The sequence below is a fragment of the Felis catus genome, chromosome D3 (assembly GCF_018350175.1).
Source record: "Felis catus isolate Fca126 chromosome D3, F.catus_Fca126_mat1.0, whole genome shotgun sequence".
NCBI lineage: Eukaryota > Metazoa > Chordata > Mammalia > Carnivora > Felidae > Felis > Felis catus.
In genome coordinates this window covers 17,517,271-17,535,526 of record NC_058379.1, presented here as the reverse complement: position 1 = coordinate 17,535,526, position 18,256 = coordinate 17,517,271, and the positions used below count along the sequence as shown (strand labels likewise).

General features: G+C 55.7%; 1 protein-coding gene and 1 long non-coding RNA gene across 11 annotated transcripts in view; one reads left to right on the top strand and one right to left on the bottom strand.

Moving 5' to 3' along the window:
- CMKLR1 (chemerin chemokine-like receptor 1) overlaps positions 1-18,256 on the top strand; it is a 54,421-nt gene that overhangs the window by 20,423 nt on the left and 15,742 nt on the right. Inside the window, exon 1 of one of the 10 annotated variants that reach the window (XM_023241501.2) lies at positions 9,841-10,791. The exons of 6 other annotated variants lie outside the window; for them this stretch is intronic. The gene's annotated coding sequence lies outside the window, so the exon portion shown is untranslated. Of the gene's footprint in view, positions 1-9,840; positions 10,792-11,135; positions 11,302-17,172; positions 17,320-18,256 lie in introns of those variants that run through there. 3 more of the 10 variants (XM_023241500.2, XM_023241498.2, XM_023241502.2) reach the window with 3 other exon arrangements.
- On the bottom strand, positions 237-10,867 carry LOC123381159. The gene is made up of 3 exons (XR_006587847.1): positions 10,737-10,867; positions 752-826; positions 237-289 (listed from the first exon to the last, which is right to left on the bottom strand). It is a non-coding gene; the product is annotated as an uncharacterized LOC123381159 (long non-coding RNA).

Sequence of the window (18,256 nt, the reverse complement as noted above, 5' to 3'; positions counted from 1 at the left end):
AGGGGGGCTTTGGGGGCGTAGTTTCACCTTGTTTACGGTCATGTTCTTGAAAACTCGGGGTGCGCGGCGAGGGTGGTGGAGAGGGTGTAGGGGTGAGGTCGGAAGAGCTCCATGGGACACCCGGGCGGCTCAGCCGGTTGAGCATCAAGTTCTTGGTTTCAGCCCAGGTCGCGACCTCACGGGTTCGGGAGTTCGAGCCCCGCGTTGGGCTCCGCACGGACGGTCTTGAGCCTGCTTCGGATTTTCTCTCTCTCTTCTTCTCTCTGCCCTTCTCTGGCTCATTCTCTCTCTCCAAAATAAATAAATAAACTTAAAAAAACAACAACAACAACGAACTCCTGGCTTCAGGTCAGTGGTAAGTTTCTGGAACCATCCGAAAGGCCTCCCCGGGCATCGTCTGGTTCCCCCGGGGGGGTGGGTGGCCAGCTGGTTTCTCCTCTTGATGTCTTATGGAGAAGCTGGGGGCATCTCTGTATGCTCAAGTTCCCGAGGGGGCGCCAGCATTCGTGGGGTTCTGGGCTCCACCCCCAGATGTAGGGCCCAGAGCAAGGCCACTGTGAGAAGCTGGGTCAAAGGCTGGCTGGCCCCTGTCTTCTCAGTGTACCTCCCTGCCCTGTGACCACTTCACCCCTCCTCGCCCTCCCTCCTCCCCCCTCCTCCTCCCTCCTCCTCTCTCCATTCTTCTGCAGCCAGTGTTCTGAATACTTCCAGACGTTGAGTGGAACATCCCTGGGCAGAAGCAAGAACTGACCTTGAGGAAAGGGAGGGTCCCCGAAGCTCCAGGGGCCGGCTGGCTTCTCCGTGGCTTCCTCTCCCCGGGAGCTGGCTGAGAGGAGATGCCGTGTAAAGAAGTGAGCCTCAGTTGTCCAGCAAACGTACCCCGGGCACCCAGCCCCCCTGCCCCCTGCACAGCACGGGCACTCAGTGCATGTTCGTGAGGGGGATGACCAGCAGAGGCTCACACCCCGCACCCTCATACTCTGGGGACCGCGATCTGGAGCATCGCCTGAAACCCCCCTCCTTCCCTTAGGGCAAACCGAACCCTCACTGGAGTTATTTTGAGGGTATGTGCTTATTTTTAAAACGCAAGATTATTTTGAGGGCATCCGCTTTATTCAAGAAAGAAAAAGCATGGGAATTTTGCATTCAGCACCGTAATATGCCCCTGCCTTTAAAGACAACACTTGTGGCCCTCAGAAAACCTTGGGTCAGCTCCAGGGAAAGGACCTTCATCTGTGTCTGGTTTCCTGTCTCTGTGGCTCATTCAGCGACATTTGGGGTAGAAAACGCACGGATCGTCAGGTTTGAGGGGGATGCTCACGGACAGTTGAGTCTTCGCCTCCCCCCCCCCGCCCCGCCCATCTCTATATTGTGTGAGAATATAGGCACAGAGAGGTTAAGTGACATGCTCAAGGTCACACAGCTGGTAAGCAGCAGAGCCAGAGTTTGAACCCAGACAGCTTTCGCCACAACGCTTGCAAAGGTGCCACTTGGGTGAGCCCTGTTCCTGTCTCCCCTGTTGTATTTGTGGCTAGACAGCTGGGGCAGTTTCCCGGACAACTGAGACCCACTTCCTTCCACGGCGTCGCCTCTGATGACGGTCGGCTCCCAGAGAGAAGAACCACCAAGGGCCCGGATGGCGCCTGGGGCCTCAAGAACCCTTCTACTGGGGACAGGGAAGGTTCTAGACAAAGACACAAATTTTAGGGTTCCCCGGCTGGAGTCACGGACCTCTGGTCTGGGCTGGGTCTCTCTGGAAGGAAACAGTCTGTGTGCCTCTCGTCTGAGGCACTTGGCCAGCCTCTTGCCCCAGGTGGTTTGGCTTCTGCCGAGCGCTCAACCCTCAGCGCCTGCGCCGCTGTCTGTGAGCCAACCGTGGGCTGCCAAGGATCTGAGAACTCGTTTCCAGAAGAGGCAACTGAGGCCCAAACATGATGTCAGAGGAAGAAGGCCGGTGTCCAATCCCGTGTGTCTGGCCGCCCTGGCTCAGGAGCTCAGGTGGGGCCTCTGCCCTGCCTCTTCTCTGCGGGGCCAGAGGGCGCCTTCCAAGTCCATGGTCGCCTGGAGGATCCACGCGCTCATGGCTCAGAGAGGGAAAGAGATTGGTGTAGGTTCTCAGAAGGTTGGGAGCAGAGTGTGACCGGACGCCACGTCTCCCACTCGCCTGGCACCTCATTCATCCCTGTCGCCCTCGGGGGAACATTCGAGGACCGGGGTTTGGGCGGGAAAGACAGAGCTGCTCTTCGGGTCTCAGTTTCCCCTGACGTTGAACAGGGGGATTGACAACCCCAGCCCACTGGAACCCGTATGTGGTGAAGTTTTTACCAAACAGAGAGAGAGAGAGAGAGAGAGAGAGAGAATGCAGACAACAGAATGAGTTTTTTCAGAACGTGAGATGTTTTCAGCTGAGGTAGATGAGTCTTTGTCCCACCGAATTTTGTTGGCGTTAAATACCGTCTCTTTTCCGAAACGGCGGGGACGGTAAAGGACAATTTTAATTTTGCGGTACCCTCACTTGGTGAACACGGAAAGGTGGGTTCTCTAAGGCAGTCTCACAACTGTTCGGGAGATGTAACTGGCTCACGAAACCCCAAAGTTTGGAGTTCACTGAACTAACGCGGTCTCTTGGGCTCCTTTGAGCTCAGGGACAAGCCAGGTAGGCGTAGGAGTGGCTGAGGTCACGTGATTGGAAAGAACCGAGAGCCTGGGCCCTGGGCATGGAGGTGAGGGTTCCGGCAGCTAGAGCCAGAGCCGAACCGCAGAGCCGGGAATGTACCTGGCACGGAGTAGTTGCCCATTTTGGGCAACGGGGTGAAATGGTTTCCATGTGAGTGTTCAGCACATGACTCAGAGTCAGGGCAGTGGGGAGAGAGAGAGAGAGAGAGAGAGAGAGAGAGAGAGAGATAGAGAGAGAGAGAGCTGGGTTCTGAGTTGGGTATCTGTCTTCGGTCGGTTTTCCCCAGAGCAGAGCCTGAGGCAAGGATTTGGGTGAATGTGAGGTTTTGAGGATGTGCTGTCAGACAGGGTTGGGATTAGAGAGAGGCGAGCGAGGTAGGGTCATGCAAGTTTAGAGCTGGATTCCATCTTCATTTAAAATTTTGATATTTTGCTCATCTTGTATCTTATGCTTTAGTTTAATCTTTTTTTAAGTTTATTTATTTTGAGAGAGAGACAAAGAGAGAACGTACGTGCATTTAAGCAGGAGAGGGGCAGAGAGAGGGGAGGGGGACAGAGAGTCCAAAGCAGGCTCTGCGATGTCAGCACAGAGCCCGACGCGGGGATCAGTCCCACAAACCAGGAGATCGTGACCTGAGCAGAAATCGAGAGTCAGATGCTTAGACAACTGAGCCACCCAGGCATCCCTAATTTCGTTATGTGAAAATATGGAACTGAAGTATTATTTATCTTGATCAGTAAATTGCTTGGCACACTCTTAAATTTACGATCAAGGACAGAGCAGGGCGGGAACCCAGCAAGGATGTGGTCTCAGGTGGAGACTTTTCTTAGCCTGATCACATGGGGTGGAGCCTGAGTTGCACCCCCATCAGTTGGAGGGAGGCAGCCCCTGCTTAGCCGAGGGCAGTTCCCAGGAGAAGGGGCCAGCTGTGAGCCGTGGGCATCTAGTATTCTCTGCAGCGGTGGGATGGGTGCCCTCAGCTAGTAAAGGGGATCTGAGCTGGACACCCAACACCCACCACAGTACTCTTTGTTTTTCTTTGAGAGACGCCAGTAAAAAATTTGAGTCATTTTTAGGTGCTTTTGGCTGTCGGACTGTGTTTCTTTGGCTATGACTGTGCTAAAGCCTCCAGGGCCCAGCTTCTAGTCCTGTTATAGAATGGGTGAACGAGGGGCACCTGAGTGGCTCAGTGGGTTGAGTGTCGCCTTGATTTCGGCTCAGGTCATGATCCCAGGGTCATGGGATCGAGCCCCATGTTGTGTCCAGTGCTGAGTGTGGAGCCTGCTTAAGATTCTCTCTCTTCCTCTCTCTCTCTCTATCTCCTTCCCTCTCTCTCTCTCTCTCTCTCCCCCCCCCCCTTTTCCCACTCACACATGCTCTCTCTCTCTCAAGTAAATAATAATAATAAAGAACAGATGAATGAATGAATGCTTTGAGCAGGGAGGGTGTCCTGGGTTGGGGCAGGGGAAGGTAGGTGGAGCTAGCGTGGGTAGGGGCGCGGCCTGAGGAATGAGCTCATTCCAGCTTGGAGGACGGGAGCAGGCTGGAGGGAAGCCACAGTGGGTTAAGTGTAGACCCTTGAGGCCTGGAACATTTCATTCTGAGTCTCAGATCCTTGGAGAGGGTTGGGGTTCTTGGTGGAACTCAGGAGAATGCACTGCAGACTAGGTGTGATGTTAAGTCCCAGGGCTCAGAGAGAGAGAGAGGCACAGGGTTTGTTCCTTAAAAGGGGCTCCTTCTGGGATTTTAGGGTGACACACGTTCTCGCTAAAACTCTGCCCCTGCTGCACACAGTGCCTGAGTGTACACCGTCAAAGCTTTAAATCCGAACTTAATCCGTGACATTCTACTCCAGCCACCTGGCCCGAACGTGCCAAGGTCTCATGCCTCTGAGCCTTGGCGTCTGCTGTGCCTGGGCTAACTCTCACTTGTCCTTCAAGTTTCACTTCTCCCAGGCAGCCTTCCCTGACTTGGTAGCTGGCGTGGGTACCGTGCCTGTGTGTTCTCCCAGCACACGGGGCTTGCTGTGTTGTGATTTTACTCATTATCTGCACCCCCCGCCCCCCCCCCCCGCCTCCCGCCCCCCTGGCTTGGGGTTTCTCCGGAGTGGGAACTACATCTTTGTATTCCCAGCTCTTGGCAGATCGTGTGTGCTCGGTAAGGTTTATTGAATGTATGAATGAGAAATGTGTGATCTGTCGTCAGATGTTTCTACCCTAGTGTGAAAGAAGCTCCGAGAGGAGTTTTTTGTTTGTTTCATGATCCTACTCCCTCATGACTGTCCCACATTCGTGTCTGGGGCAATATAATTCAAAATAGCCTAAGAATCGTAATCGTATTCAATAACGTACTCCTCCTATCTAATTCTAGTACCGACTCTATTTGGTATGTGCTCTTACTGCTCCATTTTGCAGAGGGAAACTGAGGCACGCGATATTTAAGCGACCTAGGTAGCAGGTAGCGGAGCCGGCATCTGAGCTCAGATGTTCTGGCTCCAGAGCCTGCTCCCGTCACGCTGAGGTGCTGACCACGGGTTTGGGTTCAAGTCCTCACGCCTCCATTCGGTAGCTGTGTGGCCTTGGGCAGGTTGCTTGAGCCCTCTGGGCTTCTGCTGCCGCAACTGGGAGACGGGGGTGGTAATCGGGGCTGTTGGGAGGCTGGAACAAAGTGAGCGAGGGGAAGGGTCCTGAGGGCTGACGGTGACGGTTCCCACGGCCAGCTGGTGGTTACACACTGCGGGGGCTCTTGGAAACCTGCACCAGTGGAGACATTGCCGGGGTTCTTGTCAGAAGGGTGAGAAAGCAAGGAGGAGGGAGACAAAGGCCCCTCTGTGAGCCACCTGGGGCCCTTCCTCTGGGAGGCGAGTTAGGAAGAAATGAGAGCCCCGTAGGGGGAGGCGAGGACTCCCGCCTGGGAGTGGGGCGGGTGCCATGTTGCCTGCCAGGATTTGTTCTTCACGAGCAATGGGTGGAAAATTACTTTGGATTCTTTCCTGAGGGGGCAGGAAGGCTAGGGCCAGTCCACAGAGGGGAGAGGTCTCTCTACCCGCCAGGAATGCGATCCCAGTTTTATTTTAAAACGGAAAAGAAGCAGAAAACAACTTTAAGTTGATGGTGGCTTGGGGCCGCTCATGGCTGCCTAGCCAGTTCTAGAACACGACTCTTCACAAGCTCAGGCTCCAGCCTCTGAGATTGGGGATAGCAGCAGAAACGTGCCAGCTGGCCCATCACTACCCTGTTCTCTGAGGAGCCTGCCTCCTCCAGCTTGACTGGCTTCTTTTCTGGGAAACCAGATCTATCCTTTGGGGTTGGCAGGGGGGCCTTGGGCACAAATCCGTCTCCCTCACGCTGCAGATAGTTTCATACATCTGCAAAATATATTCCTGATCCCTGATCCCCACAGCGGCCCTGCGGATGGTTTCTCCCTCCCTCTGATAAACATGGAAATGGAGGACCAGAAGTTGGAACAGCTGGACAGTTAGGAGAAAAACCAAGAGTTCTCATACCACAGACATGGCTTGGGCTCTCTGGGGACTAACAGTCTAAGTTGCTCTGAAGCATTTTCTTGATGAACTAAAACACAGCATAGCCAGTGCAAAGGGACGGCTGAAAAGTTGTTTGCTCTCCTTGTGACACCGAGGAAGGGCTTGAGGGCCCCAGACAGTTTGGGGAATAAGTAGCAAATGATACACACACGATTGATTGCAATACTATGTAACACATATACAATAATGAATCGTAGTAGTAAAGAGACTGGAAACAAGTCAAGTGCTCAAATGCAGGAGACTGGTTCGGTAAATGATGGCAAGACCAACAATGGAGTACTATGCAGCCATCAAAAAGGATAGACACTATACTGATGTGAAATGATCTCCAAGGTGTATTGCTAGGATAGACAACTTGCAAAAATAGTGTGTGTGATATACTGCCTTTCGTGCAAAATGGGAGAGAAATTAGAATACACATGCATATTTGCTTAAAGGAACTGGAAGGGGATAGGAGAAACAAATAAAAGCTGTTGATAGGTCCAGGGGGGACTGGGTGGATGGTGACAGGGTAGGAATGAGGATTTGCTTTCTTTCTTTTTTTCCAAGATTTTATTTTTAAGTAATCTCTGTACCCAACAGGGGGCTCAAACTCATGACCCCGAGATCAGGAGTCACATGCTCCACTGACTGAGCCAGCCAGGTGCCCTGGATTCGCATTCTAACTTTTAAATAATTTTAGATGGTTTTGAATATCACCAATTAGATGGAGTTGTGTTGCATAGTCAAAAATTTAAGTTACAAAAGCCAAGTGACAATCACGCACAGTTGCCCATTAGGCTAGTGGTTATTATAAAGTATTATTTAAACTGTAATCCTTGTGACTTTTACCATCATGATCCCCTTGACCATCACATGAACACACGTAGGGTTTTAAACCGAGCTTTGCTTGACTCCAGCTTCCTCAGTGTCACAAGGAGAGGGTTCCTTCTGGCCTACTTTGAACCTAGCCTGAGAGGGTCCTAATTGCGTCTGATGCAGGGCCCGCCCTTCCCTGTAGCGTCCATTTCATTCTGGATGCTGGGATGTGTTCCTGGTGCCCTTGGCCCCCTGTGGACACGGGTGGTCAAGCCAGTTGACTTGTTTGTCTATTTCCAAGAGAACAAACTTGGTGAAATGTTTGTAGGGAAAAAATGTGTCCTTGTGGGCTCTCCTTGACCCTCATAGCCAATGGGCAGAGAGACCTTCTAGAGAATATAACTGAACACCCATATGCTCGGTCAAGAAAACAATCTTATAGGGCTTTTAGCTGGTGGTTTCTCTGCCAGGACCTCCCCAGACACGGCTTCCTGTTGAGATTTATATATATATATACACATACATATATATATATGACAATAAATTATATATATAGTCATATATATTATCATATATATGTCAATATGTATATTTGATAATAAATTATACATATATAATTGTCAAATTGGTTTCCATACAACACCCAGTGCTCATCCCAACCTGTTAAAATTAACCAAAGACATTGATGAGCTGTCACTGCATATTTTGATCAGCGTGTTGCTATGTGGCTCCAGCCTTCCATCCCAAAGCCGAGGCCCCTCACATATCCACCCCAGAGCCGAGGCTCACACCTCGCTCTGTAGCTCTCTGGTCTTTGGAGAGTTTGGAAATACCCCAAGGCTGCCCTTATTACACTCCTAAACATGTACCCAAATACGCCAGAAAACACCCACGTGCCCTCTACTTCCCAGGCTGCTGTGGACCACCCCCTGGAAGGATGGCCATTCGTGGGGTCCCCTCCTTGGCCCACTCTGGGGTGGGCCCGTCAGGACTTCATGGACTTTCTCAGGAGTCAGGCAGAAAGGTTGCTTTCAACCTTTTCCCCTTCTGTGTGTCTGACTCTGAATCTCTGTATTTGCTCTGCCTTAGTCCTTCTTCCCCCGCCCTCACAGTTTAGAGGCTTCTGTTACCTTCTCGGTCATTCTCTGTCTCCCCCTCCTCCTCTCCTCTCTGTTCCTCCGTGTCCTTTTCCCTCCCTCTATGTCCTCTTCCCTTGGGGTTTGCTTGGCCGCCCTTCCCTCCGTGCAACTCCTTGGGTGTCTGCTGCGATCCCCTGCTCCCTCCTCCCCACTGAGGTTACCCCCCACCCCCACCCCACCAAACCCCTGCCCTGCTGGGCCTGCAGTGGAGAAGACTCTTCTCCCAAATCTCTCCGAGAGTGGAGGGGCGGGTCAGCCACATGGGGCTCAGTAGGGCCTGCACTTGGTTTAACGCTCTGCCGTTACTGGTCTTGAAATTCTTAGTACTTCCTTTTTTTTTCTTTCTTTTTTTTTTAATGTTTATTTTTGAGAAAGAGAGAGAGAGAGAGAGAGAGAGAGCGCATGAACAGGGGAGGGGCAGAGAGAGGGAGGGAGACACAGACCCCGAAGCAGGCTCCAGGCTCCGAGCCGTCAGCACAGAGCCCGATGCGGGGCTCGAACCCACGAACCTGAGCCGTGGTCAGTTGCTTAACCGACCGAGCCACCCAGGCGCCCCTGGCATGGACCTTTTCAAAGAGTAGCCACAGCCTCTCTGGACCTCAGTTTCTTCGTCTGCCAAATGGGGATCATGGGAATGTAATGACCCAGACGAGTGCTCAGCACGGGGCCCGGCATACGTGGGCGGGCAAGGCCAGCACTCAGGAGCTTCTGGCTTCCCTCCGTCTGGGGCGGAGGAGGGGGTGATTTGTCATTAGGAAAGCCGTATGATTTATTGTCCAAACTGAAAGGGGCGTGTTGAGATCTGAGGCACAGGCCGAGGTGTAGGGTCACCATGCAGGGGTCGTGAGTGTCTTTATCAGCATCCTGAACGTGGTAACAGGCGAGCGAGCATCGGGGAGCCGGTGTAACCACGCCCTGGGCTGGCCTCCAGCTGGGAGACCGCACGACTGGGTTCTAGCATTTGCCGCAGAGCATGGCGTGCCCCCTTGCCCTAGCTAACAACGTCGGGACGTCAGGGAAACACGATCAGCGAGAAGGCCTTGAAGGCCGCGCAGTCCAGACTCCCAAACATCCTAGAAACGTCTTCCGATTAAGCCAGCAATACGTCGGCCTGAACGTCTAGCCACTCCTTCCCGGGCACGGCGGGGCAAAGTGGCTCTTGCCGAACAGCACCCTGGCGCGGGGGCCACAGGCTTTAGGGAGGGCGCCCGTCTCGAGGCAGCGAGCATTTGACGGACGCCCCTCCAAAAACACGCAGACCTCGAGGCTGCGGGTCCACGAGGACACCGATCGCCCCGTCACACCTCGTCCTTTCTGCCCAGACCGCTGGAGAGAGTCCTTCTTGCTCCCCGGCCCCAGGAGGGCTCACCGTTCCCCGCCGGCTGGGCTTGTTTTTCGCCGGGGGCACGCGACGGCCGGAGCCGGCTTCCCTTTCCGAGATTAGGAGTCTGGGCGTCCCCTGGGTGGCCGACCCAAGCTCCGTATTTAGGACATTCCTTATCGTCTGCATTTTTCTCCTCAGCCCTGGCTCCGCTTTCTGTCTCCACCCACGTTCCCTTCCTCCTTTCGCTCTCGTTTTTAATTTATGTCCCCCTGTACACGTGAGCCTCTTGGGAGACTTTTCTCCCCCGCCCACCCCCCCCCCCACCCCATCCCTTCTGGACCACGCCAAAGTGTGAGCAAACAAACAGACAAACCCGCAAGCCAAAGCATCCTGTAGCCCTCCTCCTTCTGCTTGGAGACACAAGGGTCCCAGCGGGTGGGGGGGCTGGAAGGCGCGAGGTTAAGAACGATGCAGAGGAAGGGCTGACCAACGTGAGAGTGAGGAAGTCGGCGGCCCTCGTCCGGGGCAGGAGGTGGCCGGCTGACCCTGTGTGACTCCGGGGGGCTGAACCGGGCTCCAGGTGACCACGTCAGGTCGCTCGGAGTCCAGCTGAGTCCAGAAAGGAGGAGCTTTCTAACGGCCCCGTGGGTCTTTCTCGAAGTTCCACCGGTGGAGGTGGGGAGGAGAAAGAGGAGTGACCTGTTCTGGAACATGGCAGAACCCAGGGAGAGTTTATTTCTGGTTCTTTTTCCGGAGCGTTGACTGGAGGGCCCGGGCGTGGGCTCCCCCCGTTTCAAGGCCAGGCGATCTGGCTGGCGAAGGGCACCCCTTGATGGTGCCCGTGTGATGCTTTCTTCTGCCTGTCTCCACCCCCCACCCCCCGCCACCCGCCCAACGAGGTAAGCGCCACCAGACACGAGTCTTCGCACGCTTCGCTGTCTGTGGCATCCCCACACCTAGCCGGGCGCCTGGCACACCACCGAGCTTTGTCACATTCATCGAATGAAGGCCACAGCTTCCGGTGGCCGAGCCGGAATGCAACCTCAATATTGTCGCCCTCCAGAAATAGCTGTCTGTAAACATAACAGCCCAGGGGCACGTCTGTCGAGTCAGGATCTTCACCTACAGAGGCTGACCAGCCCATCCTGCTTTGCCTGGAACCTTCTGGAAGCCCCGCCTCACGGGATACCCCCAAGCTGGATGACTGGTCTCCCTGCATTGGGGATCCCGAGGTGGGTCTTTACACCGACCCACCTTGCGGATGAGGACGTTGCTCCCTGGGCCCGGGATCTGGCTCCGCGTCTGCCGGGTGAGGCTTAAGCTCTCGGAGCGTCGAGTTACTTTCTTTTTCCTTAACGTGAGGGCGGCAGCCCCCTCGAGCCTGAAGCCTCTCCAGCAATGGCTTTTAAGATTCTGGAATTTCCTCTGGGCTTCAACCAGCTGTTTTTTCCGTTGAGGGTGGAGGGGTAGTTTTCCCAGCAGGACCCTTCCGTAGGGCAAGGCTGGAGTTCTGCCTTGGGAAAGGTGACCGCACAGTGACAGGGTTGAGGGGGAGGGCAGGCCGTTCTTCCTCCCCCCCGCGCCTGGGAACAGGGTGGGGTCTCCTACTCCACCATCCTGGTTGCTAGCAGCAGCGGCCAGCCCTTTTGTCAGCCGCCTGGGCTGGAGCCAGGGGGTTCCAAGGGGCCCCCAAGGCCCCCGTGCCCAGGGCTGGCAGCCTGGCAGGGTGCAGCTGTGCGGCTCAGGGCTCCCGGATCTCTCCGGGGTCCACCTGCCTGCCCAGGAGCCCAGAGAGTGGCAACTGTGCCGTCCGAGGTGGGTGAGTCAGGTCACTGAGGGCTCTCGGAGGTGGGGCGGTGGATGTGTGGGACGCTGTGACCCTGCCAGCCCCGGGCACAGTTGGGGTCAGCGGGCATAAGAACACAGTGCTCTGTGCCCAGAGGGACCTCCAGCAGGCAAGTCACAGGACGCCAGGGACAGTCACCGTGACTGAAGATGCGGCTCCTGTGTCAGAGCAGCCCAAGCTTGAATCCCATCTCTGCCCCTTCCTAGCTGTGGGGTTCTGGGGCTAGTGGTCTTGCTTCTTTGAGCCTCAGTTTCCACTTCTGCAAAATGGGAATGAAGAGCCTGCCTTGTTGACGGCTTGTTCTAAGTAGAGGTTGGCACCTCAGAAGTGGGGGTTAATGTCGTCACCCCAGCCTCTCACTTTCTGTCCCTCTCTGCCGAGGGCAGAACCCAGAGACCCAGAGACAGGTGAGGGCTTCTGAGTCACCCTGGAGAAGCTTGCTAGTGAGACACGAGGCAAGTCTGAGGCTCGAAGGCTCCCTGCAGTGGGAGGGCCATCAGTCCCTCGGGGGCTTGGACGCACCGTGATGGGACAGAGGGACATTCTCACCAGCCTTGTGGATTGCCGCTGGGGTCTGTTAGAACAGAACCAAGCTCCAGGCGTGGCTGCTCATCCCGACCCTGTTCCTTTCAGAGTCTAGTTTCGACATCTGTTGCGTGGGGAGAATAATTCCCTCTCCTCTGGGGGCTTTGTCCGGCTACGGGGAGAAGAGGAAGGCCAAGCCCAGCCAGACGCCTGGCCGTCCCAGCACGAGTGTCCTTTCTTCTCGTTGTCACTGCTGGGGACAGGGCAGCCTGGATCCGCATCAAGTGCTCAGTGAGGCTGGGAGGAGCTAAGGGAACAAGACAGGGGCACCGCAGGCAGAGGGGATCGGCCAGAGTCAGAGCCTAGAGGTCTCGAACACCATGCTAGGGGGGCACTGGGCTCCTGGAGCACGAGGGAGCAGATTGGTTTGGAAGGACTTGGGCTCTGAAGTCTCCCCCCTTCCCCCCCTCCCCCCCCCAGTAGCCCTGGGCCCTGAAGCCCTGTCCTGGGTCAGTGCCCCTAGGTTGCTGACATCACCCAGGCTGGCCAAGGGGAACAGATACTATTGCTTACACGCCGGGGCCCTCTTTTCCTCTCTCTGTGGCTGTTCTCCACCGGGTCTCCTGTTTTGTGCTGCCTTTCCCCCTCTCGCTCTGTCCCACCTCCGCGCCTTCGTTCCTGCTGTCCCCCAACCCCTCCAGGATACCCCCTTCCGCTGAGACTGCTTCCCCCCTCTTCCCCTGCTCCTGCCACAGCCCCATAAGGGGCGAACACCCCATTCAGACCCACTTCTGCAGCTTCCTGGCCGGGCAGCCCGCGGCAAGTTACTTAACCTCACCAAGCTTCTCTTTCTTCATCCGTAAATGGCACCAAGAATAGTTCTAACTTCAGGACTGATGTGGAGACCGAGTCAGTTGATGTGTAAGCGCCACACACATGACAAGCCCTGGAACGGACGTCACGAATTTTATGGTGTGTGCGCCGTGGTGTCGCATACGCTGTTGAAGGGGTCGGGGATACAGCCGTGAACAAACAGACCGAAGCCTCTGCCCTCAGCAAATGTCAGCTCCGATTTATGCGTCTGTTTCCGTGACTGTTCTTTCCACCTGCTCGCAAGGTGGGATGGCGTCCGGTTCCTCCGAGCCTCAGACACCCGGCTTGGGGGGGCTGGCGTTGTTTGCAAAGTGAAGGCAAGTTCTCTGATTTGGGGATTCCCTTGGCATTCCTGATTTCCCTGGAGAGGTTATGGCACCTGAGGGAGCCCCTCAAGGGCAAGGGACATTGTAGGGTCAGGCAAACAAGTCTGCGAGGCCCTCAGTCTCTCTCTCAAGCTGCCGCCCCTTTAGGGGGCTGCACACTCTCGCAGGGAGGCACCTGTGTGTGAGGCAGGCGTGTCGCCGGTGACAGAATCCCAACCCAACTGGCTAAAGCAGTCAAGGAAATCCATTGGTTGAGGGAACCCCTGTGTGTAGCAAGGGTTTGGGTGTGGTTGGTGTTTCCGCATCTTTGAGGTCGGCCTTCTTCTGTGTTGGTCTCGTTCTCTGTTAGAATCTGCCCAGGTGGTGGCAAGAGTCCCAGGGAAGACTCTCATTGGCCCACTCTAAGCCCTGTGCCCCATTCCTGAAGCAGTCATTGGTGGCCAGCGGAGTGGGATATTCTCATTGGCCAGGCTCAGAGCAGGGGGTGGGGTCATCTCCTTCCAAGCCCTGCAGCCTGATGAGACGGGTGGGGTGGCTTCTGACAAAGAAGCAATGGACAGGCCCCTCCCCAAATGGATGCACGAATGGGCCCTGTCTGGGAGCACGTGGAAGGGCAGAAGGTGTCTTTGGATTCCAGGGGCTGCTAACCAAAAGCTTAGGGTTTGCTCACAGCTACCAGGAAGGGGTGCTTCTGGAGAGAAGGCCAGCATTTCTGCTGTTGTGGGGGTGGGTGCACAATTTTGATTTATATTTGGATTCCTTTCTGGGACCATACGCCTGGAAGGAGAAGGGAAGGGACATCGCCAGGCCCCTGCTCGGTGCCCCGCACCGGGCTAAGCTCTGCATGCTTTGTGACGCCAGAAGCAAGCGTGGGCTTTGGAAAGAAACTCCAGAGAGGTAAGCGAGGAGGAACAGACTGGATGCCTACATCCAAATCCTGGTTCTGCCGCTTCCTCACTGTGTGGCCTTAGGCAGATTGCTTGACCTCTCTGTGCTTCAACTTCTTCACCTTAACAATACCCATATGCAAATGGGATCGATAATACCCAATGTTGCTCCTGTCTAGATTAATTAGCTAGATCATGCTATATTAGCAAATTAGCTAAAGTATTCAGAACAGTGCCTGGTGCACTGTAAACTTCCAATAAGTGTTAGTCATGGTTTTGGCCCGTCTTGGCTGCTATAACCAAAACGGCGATTGATTTCTCACAGTTCTGGAAGCCGGGACGTCCAAGATCAGGGTGCCGGCAGATGTGGTGGCTGGAGAGGGCCTGCTTCCTGGTTCACATCTCTCCGTGTCCTCAGATGGTGGAGGCAGGGATCTCTCTGTGGGGTCTCTCATAAAGACACTCACCCCGTTCGTGGGACTCCACCCTCGTGACCTAATTGCTTCCCAAAGGCCCCGCTTTCTAACACCCTCACGTTAGGGGTGAGCTTTCTACATATGAACTTGGGCGGGGGCGGGCAGGGGGCACGACACAGACCTTCAGTTCGTAACAGGTCATTATCATCATTACTTCCTTTACTGCAGTTCATTGGAGGAGGGGAGTCGAAAGTGGATTTAACGGTGGAATTCAAGGCATGGCAGCAGGGTTTACCAGGCACCGGTTCTGGGGGCGCGGAGGATGCCCTTCTGGAATCCAAAGTTCAGACCCGCAGAGGCCACTCCTTCATTTGCATCCGTGCTTATCTCCTGGTGGGGGGAGGGTCGTCTTCAGACTTACCTGCTTCACACACCCGTCCCAGGATGCGCGTCTTTTGGAAGCGGCTGGTTCCGGCTGCCTGTTGGCATTGCCTTTCTCTCTCCCCCCCTCTCCCCACACCCCCGTGTTGAAAGGCCCCGGGCCAGTGAGACCCAGAGAGGAGGAGTCAGCATTGTCATGGCAACCAATTTTCATCTGTGGCTTCAGGGCCTCTGGGGGCAGAAGATGAGTCTCGACCCCTAGGACTGGCCAGCGTGGGCCTTTCTCCGTGACCTGGCTTCTCCCGTGCAGCCTCCTCTGGGTGTCTGTGGTCCCCATTCGTCTGTTCATCTAAGACCTTAGAGCATTGGCAGTTACCATGGAAACAGCTCTTGAGGCAACACTGCCCACGTGGGCTGAGGAAATATTCCTCAAGAAAATGGGGGGATTGCCAGACTCCTTGGCGCCCTGAGGGGGCCCCGACTCCCGGAACCTCCGAGGACTGCCCCTTCTGGGTGGACCCAGAGCTGGCCGAAGGGTCCTCGCTCAGCTCGCGGGGCCCCTTGCTGGCCTCCTGTCTCCAGTCTTCCCTCTTCCAGCATGGCCCCCGTATCAGCGGTGTGGGTGAGAGCTGGTCTCATTTCAGAATGATGGACATCGCTCTGCTCAAAGGCCATCCGTGGCTCCCTATTGCCTCCACGATAAAGTCAGTGCCTTGCAAGGGTCTTTCTCCCAGCCCGGTCTCGTGCCGTCCCACCCTCCACACACGCACTTACCATGCCCGATGAAGCCTCTGTGCCTTCGCGCACGGATCTGTCTTCGGGGATGCCTCCTGCCTCCCTGGCGCCCCATAGCAAAGGCTTTGCACTCTCCGAGGCTCGGCCCCAATGCCACCTCCACCAAGAAGTTTCCCCTGATTTCCCCAACCAACTTCCCTTTGCTTTGTACAGAACGAGGGTCACAGTCTCAGCGGCCAACAGGGCCGGGAGGGAGACACAATGACTAGTGTGGGGATCAAGAGACTATAAAAGGGAGGGGTGGAGACTGTGGAGAAGCCCATCCTGTCTGTGATGCAATATGACCAGATTGCTGCAAGCCTGGACTTTCGGTGACATCTCAGAGCATCTACCATGCCCCTGCACCCACCTCCCCTACATGACGCCAGAGACTGGGCCGTCTGACGCCCACAGGTTCTAGCAGGGAGTGTGGCCCACTAGCAGCCATCTGAATAGGTGCTTGAATGCACAGGTCTGTGCTGTTTCCTGAACCCATCGAATGTGCTCCTACCTCAGGGCCTTTGCACTTGCCGTTCCTCCTGCCTTTAATCAGATAGTCACACGTCTCCCTCTTCCTATGTTCTAGTTTCTGCTCAGAGGTCACCTTCTCAGAGACGCCTCCTCTGGGCACTCCACCTAAAGTAATGCTCTTCCCCCTCACCCATGCCCTGTTCCTCTTTATATTTTCTCTGTAGCACCTACTACCGTCTGCCACTGTAATCATTTGATTTTTTTCCAGCACTTACACGATGCTTCCAGTGCACCAGGCATGCTTCTAAAACGTTACCAGTGTAAACTCATTTAATCCTTAGAGTCACCCCGTGAGGGAGGCGCTACTCACCAGGGCTGTTTCCCGGCTGAGGACACTGAAGCACAGAGAGGTGTAATGACTCCCCCAAGGTCACACAGCGGGTGGGTGGCAGAGCAGGGACTCCAACCCAGGCAGTCTGGCTCCAGAGGCATTTGCCTTCTTTGGCACCTCTGTTTGCTCCCATTCCTCTTCCGAGGATGCCAGCCTCTTGAGGCAAGTGCCGTGTCTCTGTTCCCTGCTATAGCCCCAGGACCGAGACCCAGGCCTGGAGCCTAATGGATGTTTGATAAATATTTCTTGGAAGGATGGAGAAAAGGAGACCCAAGGATCAGAGACGTGGAGGGAAGAATCCCTGGCCTCTGGAGCTTTCCATGAGCCCGATATCAAGGCCATCTTGCCGGAAGTTTCTCAGCCTCCCGGAGGGTTTGAGTCAGCTTGTCTGGGCGAGGCCCCGGCCCACCCTCCCTCGTCCTCCAATAGGGCCTCTGTTCTCTGACCTCTCCCAGGCAAAGGTGCCAAACCACACTCCTGGAGCCCCAGGCCCATGCTGAGCACACTTCCTCCCGTGACGGGGCCACGGAGGAGAACGTTCCAGGCCAGAGGCAGGAAGTCTCGGAAACAAGGTGGCCTGGGGTGAACGGGGCCGGGGCAGGGCTGTCCTTGGCCAGATGTTCCAGAGCCTCAGCGCAACGGAGGACGTCAGAAGGCTGGAAAGGGGCCTGGGACCCGAGGCTGCAGCCTGCCGGTGCCTCTGATGTGTCCAACGTGCCCCGACTTCTGACCCTAATCCGAGAGGTTCCAGAGAAGGCCGGTGCCCTGCCAGCTTCTCCTTGGACCCTCCCTCTGCTGAGGGAGCCGTGGGGACGCATTTCCCAGGTCCTTTCCTATGACATTCCCCAGTAATCGTGATTGCGACAGGCACTCCGCCGAGGGTTCCACCGAATGGCCGCGGCCCCTGGATGTAGACGCTAGGGAGGAGAAGCCCGAGGCCCAGAGAGGTGAGGTAACCCATCCCAGGTCACACAGCCTGCAAGTGCTGGAGATGGGGTTCCCGAACCTGATTCCAGGGAAAACCAGAAGAGAAGCCACATTCTACCCGTTGCTCCCTTGGGGTTGGGGGTGGGGCAACCTGGGGAAGGATCACGAAACTTGTTTGAATTTGAGTTTTCTCTGCCAAATGGGAATAAGGGGGAATTGGCATCGGGGGAGACCCCACGAGGGGCTGCCTCTTTTGCTAGGCGCGTCCCGTGGGCCGTTTTCCTTCCATTTCACAGCCCGTCGGGTGAGCTCCGCATTCCAGGAGCAGAAACGGGGGGGGGGGTCAGAGATGCGGAGAAAACGGGGTAGAGCCCGCACAGCCGGGGTCAGCTCCTGGTTACGCCGGGATCCTCTGTGAGGACAGAGCGGGCACAAGAGCTCGGTTTCAGCCGAGGGTTTCAACCACGTTGAAAAATGCTTCGCGGAGGCCCTCGCAGAGGATGTGGGGAGGGAGAGGGGGCCGAGCTGAGGGCAGGGATGTCAGTGGCCACACTTCGTCATCCGGCCAGGGCGGCGTCTGGTCTGGGAAGGGGAGGCTCAGAGGAACCACTGGCTGCGGCCTGGCTCCCATCCCCTCCGCTGCCTCCAGACACATTCCAGGCTCATCTTCGAGTTCCGTCGGTTTCTGGAAGCCCGGCCCTCTGCTTTGGTTCAGAATCTGCTAAGTGGATTCAGCCCAGCTTTCTCCTCAGCGGGGGACGGGGCTGCTGCTGGTTCTCCCAAGTAAATCTCCATCCAATTTTTCTCTACAAACGTTTGCTGAGCACCCGCTGTGCGTGGGGCACTCTGTGGACCCACATCATTGCTTCTTGACAGGCTCATGACGACTCTAGGAGGGAGGTCATAATATCAGCCCCATTTTACAGATGGGAACACTGAGTCTTGGAAAGGAGAGAG